Here is a 6,508-nt window from a genome sequence, read left to right as displayed (position 1 = left end):
ATGCAAATTTTCACAAGAACTGAAAAATCTATTTAATGCCAGTGCAACTTACTTTATCCATTAGGGATAGATTGTACAGGAATCTGGGTAATAACATGGGCACTGTGTTCATTGATTTCCCAAATTGCTCCTTTATGGTTTCCTTTGCGTTTGTTTGACTTTATAGAGAGACTTTTGAAAGGAAATTTACATAGTTTCACTACCACAACCTTCCTTTCTTCAAAATATCACCAGTGGACTGACTTTCTCGTGTGTAGAAAGACAAAAATGTCTATTTGCCACTTTGCTCCAGTCCTGTTCTAGCATCTCCTGAAGGCATCAACACTTGGATGCTATACTAGGAAACAACAATTCTTCAGTCCCTTTCACAAAAGATGAAGTCACAATTGTTGGGAGCACCTTAGGAATGACCAAGGAACTACATCAGCTGGTATATTAATGCAAAAGCAAAATTCTGTAGATGCTAGAAATCTGAAATCTGAAAACTGAAATTGCTCGAAACAACAGCAAGGTTAGCATCCCTGAAATGTCAACCCTGTTTCTCTCTGCAAATGCTGTGGTATCTGCTGGGTACATAAAGGCAATTGTTTACTTCGTTCAAACCAGAAGGGAGACCAGTTACTGGTGGGGTACCGCAAGGGTCGGTGTTGGGTCCACTGCTGTTTGTCATTTTTATAAATGACCTGGATGAGGGCGTAGAAGGATGGGTTAGTAAATTTGCAGACGACACTAAGGTCGGTGGAGTTGTGGATAGTGACGAAGGATGCTGTAGGTTGCAGAGAGACCAAGATAAGCTGCAGAGCTGGGCTGAGAGGTGGCAAATGGAGTTTAATGCAGACAAGTGTGAGGTGATGCACTTTGGTAGGAGTAACTGGAAGGCAAAGTACTGGGCTAATGGTAAGATTCTTAGTAGTGTAGATGAGCAGAGAGATCTCGGTGTCCACGTGCACAGATCCTTGAAAGTTGCCACCCAGGTTGACAGGGATATTAAGAAGGCACACAGTGTTTTAGCTTTTATCAATAGAGGGATCGAGTTCCGGAACCAAGAGGTTATGGTGAAGCTGTACAAAACTCTGGTGCAGCCGCACTTGGAGTATTGTGTACAGTTCTGGTCACTGCATTATAAGATGGATGTGGAAGCTTTGGAAAGCGTGCAGAGGAGATTTACTAGGATGTTGCCTGGTATGGAGGGAAGGTCTTACGAGGAAAGGCTGAGGGACTTGAGGCTGTTTTCATTAGAGAGAAGAAGGTTGAGAGGTGACTTAATTGAAACATATGAAATAATCAGAGGGTTTGATGGGGTGGATAAGGAGAGCCTTTTTCCTAGGATGGTGACAGCGAGCACGAGGGGGCATAACTTTAAATTGAGGGGTGAAAGATATAGGACAGGTGTCAGAGATAGTTTCTTTACTCAGAGAGTAGTAAGGGAATGGAACGCTTTGCCTGCAACGGTAGTAGATTCGCCAACTTTAGGCACATTTAAGTCATCATTGGATAAGCATATGGACGTACATAGAATAGTGTAGGTTAGATGGGCTTGAGATCGGTATGACAGGTCGGCACAACATCGAGGGCCGAAGGGCCTGTACTGTGCTGTAATGTTCTATGTTCTATGTTCTATGTTCATCAGAATTCCACCGAATTCCTCTTCAAACGACCAAGCTACAGGATTGTGGTCTGAGATTGTAGTCGGTAAAAATTTAATAGTAACTTTCAAAAGTGAATTGGCAAAGTGCCAGAAGAAAGCATTCTCCAGTGCTGGGGGAAAGGGCTGAAAAGTCAGACTAACTGAGCTGCTCTTGCAGAGAGCCAGCATTCACACAATGGACCAAAGGGTCTCCTTCTGTGCCATAACCATTCTATCATTCTATTCCCAGCAAAATCTATGTGTAGCCTTCCATCTGTTCCCTTTCCAGCACTCTATACGGTCCTTAGTTTGAGAATTTGGCAATTTTATCAAACCTAAAATGTAAAAAAAATTACAGTGCCGATAAAGTACTTTGCCTGCCACATGCACACTGTCATCAAGATCACAGATGCTGAGGCACTATAGGAACCAGAGTGTAATGTGTGTAAATTGACTTTTACACATGGATTCATTTGGTAATGACTTGACGATGTTGGCATTATGTTGACTGTAAATTACGAGAATATTTTGGCAAACAAACCTAATTTTTGCAAAGAACTAGTCCCATGATGCATATCTGCATCATGGCTTCCCAAGAGATGGTGTTGCTAAGCACCACGCTTCTTTGTAAAATTGGGACACCAAACACAGATCTCCTCCATCAAGTCCAGAAAGAGTTTGTCTCAGTAAGTGTGGGTCTAAGTGTAATGATGGATGTATTGATAGGATATCAGGCAGAGTAGACATTGCCTCTACTTTACTACTGTAATCATACTGTTTGCTGGACTTTATGGTGAATATTTTCTTGAGACAAATTGTTCAGTATCAACACTGAGTGCTCTGCACCCAGATGCTATGGAAAACAATCCAAGTATAACATTAGGGCGCATCATCGAAATAAAAAGATTTTCAATCATTTGCGTAGGATGGCTTTAAGCTACATGTCTTTAATCTAAACAGGATATGTGCACAGTTGTAATGGTGATAATGGGAATGGCAGATGCTGTAGAATCCAAGATAACAAAGTGTGAAGCTGGAGGAACACAGCAGGCCAAGCAGCATCTCAGGAGCACAAAAGCTGACGTTTCAGGCCTCGACCCTTCATCAGAGAGGGGGATGGGGAGAGGGAACTGGAATAAATAGGGAGAGAGGGGGAGGCGGACCGAAGATGGAGAGAAAAGAAGATAGGTAGAGAGGAGAGTATAGGTGAGGAGGTAGGGAGGGGATAGGTCAGTCCAGGCAAGATGGACAAGTAAGGAGGCAGGATGAGGTGGTAGGTTGGAAATGGAGGTGAGGCTTGAGGTGGGAGGAAGGGATGGCCGAGAGGAAGGACAGGTTAGGGAGTGGAGACAGGCTGGGCTGGTTTTGGGATGCAGTGGGGGAAGGGGTCGAGCTGGGCTGGTTTTGTGATGCAGTGGGGGGAGGGGAAGAACTGGGCTGGTTTTGGGATGCGGTGGGGGAAGGGGAGATTTTGAAGCTTGTGAAGTCCACATTGATACCATTGGGCTGCAGGGTTCCCAAGCGGAATATGAGTTGCTGTTCCTGCAACCTTCGGGTGGCATCATTGTGGCACTGCAGGAGGCCCATGATGGACATGTCATCTGAGGAATGGGGAGGGGGAGTTAAAAAGGTTTGCGACTGGGAGGTGCAGTTGTTTATTGCGAACTGAGCGGAGGTGTTCTGCAAAGCGGTCCCCAAGCCTCCGCTTGGTTTCCCCAATGTAGAGGAAGCCACACCAGGTACAATGGATACAATATACTACATTGGCAGATGTGCAGGTGAACATCTGCTTGATATGGAAGATCATCTTGGGGCCTGGGATAGGGGTGAGGGGAGGTGTGGGGGCAAGTGTAGCATTTCCTGCGGTTGCAGGGGAAGGTGCCGGGTGTGGTGAGGTTGGGGGGTAGTGGGGAGCGGACAAGGGTGGGAGGTGGTCTCTACAGAAGGCAGACAAGGGTGGGGATGGAAAAATGGCTTGGGTGGTGGGGTCAGATATGACGTCACATCCGCCACTGCTGGGCACACCACTTCTGGGACTGTGAACGCGACTGCTGCTGCAGTCACCGCCTCCACTTCCAGTTACAACACCACACACACCACCCTCACCACCGCTGCTGCCGCCCACTCCGCTCTGCCCACAGCCAATGGAACCCTGCCCACAGCTGACACCGACCGAACCCCGCCCACAGCCGAGGACCACGTCGCTCCGCCCACAGCCTCCAGAGCCAGCAACCCCAGAGAAGACAGCCAAACTGAGCCCTGCTGCATCTTCACCATCCCCCCAGACCTCCCACTGACTGAGGACGAACGTTCAGTCCTAAGCAAGGGGCTCACCTTTGTCCCCCTCCACCCACGCTTCAATGAATACCAGTCACGTTTGGACATAGAGCAGTTTTTCCGCCGCCTTCGCCTCCACGCTTACTTCCCTCCCCAACTCTCCCTTCACCCGACTCCAACACAAGTCCTCTTCCTGGACACCACCCCCAGGCCTCCTACTCTCCCTTGACCACTTCATCTCCAATGCCGAGACATCAACCGCCTCAACCTCTCCACCCCGCTCACCCACTCCAACCTCTCCCCCACAGAACGGGCAGCCCTCCGCTCCCTCCGCTCCAACCCCAACCTCACCATCAAACCCGCAGACAAGGGAGGCGCAGTGGTAGTACGGCGCACTGACCTCTACATCGCCGAGGCCAAACGCCAACTCTCCAACACCTCCACCTACCGTCCCCTTGATCATGACCCCACCCCCGAGCACCAAGCCATCATCTCCAACACCATCCATGACCTCATCACCTCAGAGAACCTCCCACCCACAGCCTCCAACCTCATTGTTCCCCAACCCCGCACGGCCCATTTCTATCTCCTTCCCAAAATCCACAAACCTGCCTGCTCTAGTCGACCCGTTGTCTCAGCCTGTTCCTGCCCCACCAAACTCATCTCCACCTATCTGGACTCCATTTTCTCCCCTTTGGTCCAGCAACTCCCTTCCTATGTCCGTGATACCACCCATCCCTCCACCTCCTCCAGGGCTTCCAATTCCCTGGCCCCCAACACCTCATTTTCACCATGGACGTCCAGTCCCTATACACCTGTATTCCTCATGTAGATGGCCTCAAGGTCCTCTGCTTCTTCCTGTCCCACAGGCCCAACCAATCCCCCTCCACCAACAGCCTCATCCGCCTAGCCGAACTCGTCCTCACCCTCAACAACTTCTCTTTCCATTCCTCCCACTTCCCACAGACAAAGGGGGTGGCCATGGGTACCCGTATGGACCCAAGCTATGGCTGCCTCTTTGTAGGTTACGTGGAACAGCCCCTCTTCCGCACTTACACAGGCCCCAAACCCCACCTCTTCCTCCGTTACATTGATGGCTGTATCAGCACCGCCTCTTGCTCCCCAGAGGAGCTCGAACAGTTCATCCACTTTACCAACACCTTCTACCACAACCTCAAGTTCACCTGGGCCCTCTTCAACACATCCCTCACCTTCCTGGACATCACAGTCTCTATCTCAGGTAACCAGCTAGAAACTGATGTCCATTTCAAGCCCACTGACTCCCAAAGCTACCTAGAATATATCTCCTCTCACCCACCCTCCTGCAAAAATTCCATCCCCTATTCCCAATTCCTCCGCCTCCGCCGCATCTGCTCCCAGGATGAGGCATTCCACTCCCATATATCCCAAATGTCCACTTTCTTCAAGGGCCGCAACATTCCCCCCCGCTGTGGCCGAGAACGCCCTTGTCTCCCGCATTTCCCACAAGTCATCCCTCACACCCCGCCCCCGCCACAACCGCCCAAAGAGGATCCCCCTCGTTCTCACATACCACCCCACCAGCCTCCGGAAACAACGCATCATCCTCCGACACTTCCGCCATCTACAATCCGACCCCACCACCCAAGCCATTTTTCCATCCCCACCCTTGTCTGCCTTGCGGAGAGACCACTCTCTCCGTGACTCCCTTGTCTGCTCCACACTCCCCCCAACCCCACCACACCTGACACCTTCCCCTGCAACTGCAGGAAGTGCTACACTTGCCCCCACACCTCCTCCCTCACCCCTATCCCAGGCCCAAAGATGATCTTCCATTTCAAGCAGATGTTCACCCGCACATCTGCCAATGTGGTGTATTGTATCCGTTGTACCTGGTGTGGCTTCCTCTACATTAGGGAAACCAAGTGGAGACTTGGGGACCGCTTTGCAGAGCACCTCCGCTCGGTTCGCAATAAACAACTGCACCTCCCAGTCGCGAACCATGTTAACTCCCCCTCCCATTCCTCAGACGACATGTCTATCATGGGTCTGCTGCAGTGCCACAAGGATGCCACCCGAAGGTTGCAGGAACAGCAACTCATATTCCGCTTGGGAACCCTGCAGCCCAATGGTATCAATGTAGACTTCACCAGCTTCAAAATCTCCCCTTCCCCCACTGCTCCCCAAAACCAGCCCAGTTCTTCCCCTCCCCCCGCTGCATCACAGAACCAACCCAGCTCGACCGCTCCCCCCACTGCATCCCAAAACCAGCCCAGCCTGTCTCCACTTCCCTAACCTGTTCTTCCTCTCGGCCATCCCTTCCTCCCACCTCAAGCCGCACCTCCATTTCCTAGCTACCACCTCATCCTGCCTCCTTGACCTGTCCGTCTTCACTGGACTGACCTATCCCCTCCTACCTCCTCACCTATACTCTCCTCTCTACCTATCTTCTTTTCTCTCCATCTTCAGTCCACCTCCCCCTCTCTCCCTATTTATTCCCGTTCCCTGTCCCCATCCCCCTCTCTGATGAAGGGTCGAGGCCCGAAACATCAGCTTTTGTGCTCCTGAGATGCTGTTTGGCCTGCTGTGTTCATCCAGCTCCACCCTTTGTTATCTTTGTGCACA

The sequence above is a fragment of the Stegostoma tigrinum genome, chromosome 32 (assembly GCF_030684315.1).
Source record: "Stegostoma tigrinum isolate sSteTig4 chromosome 32, sSteTig4.hap1, whole genome shotgun sequence".
NCBI classification, from domain to species: Eukaryota; Metazoa; Chordata; class Chondrichthyes; order Orectolobiformes; family Stegostomatidae; genus Stegostoma; species Stegostoma tigrinum.
This window is presented reverse-complemented; position numbering follows the sequence as displayed.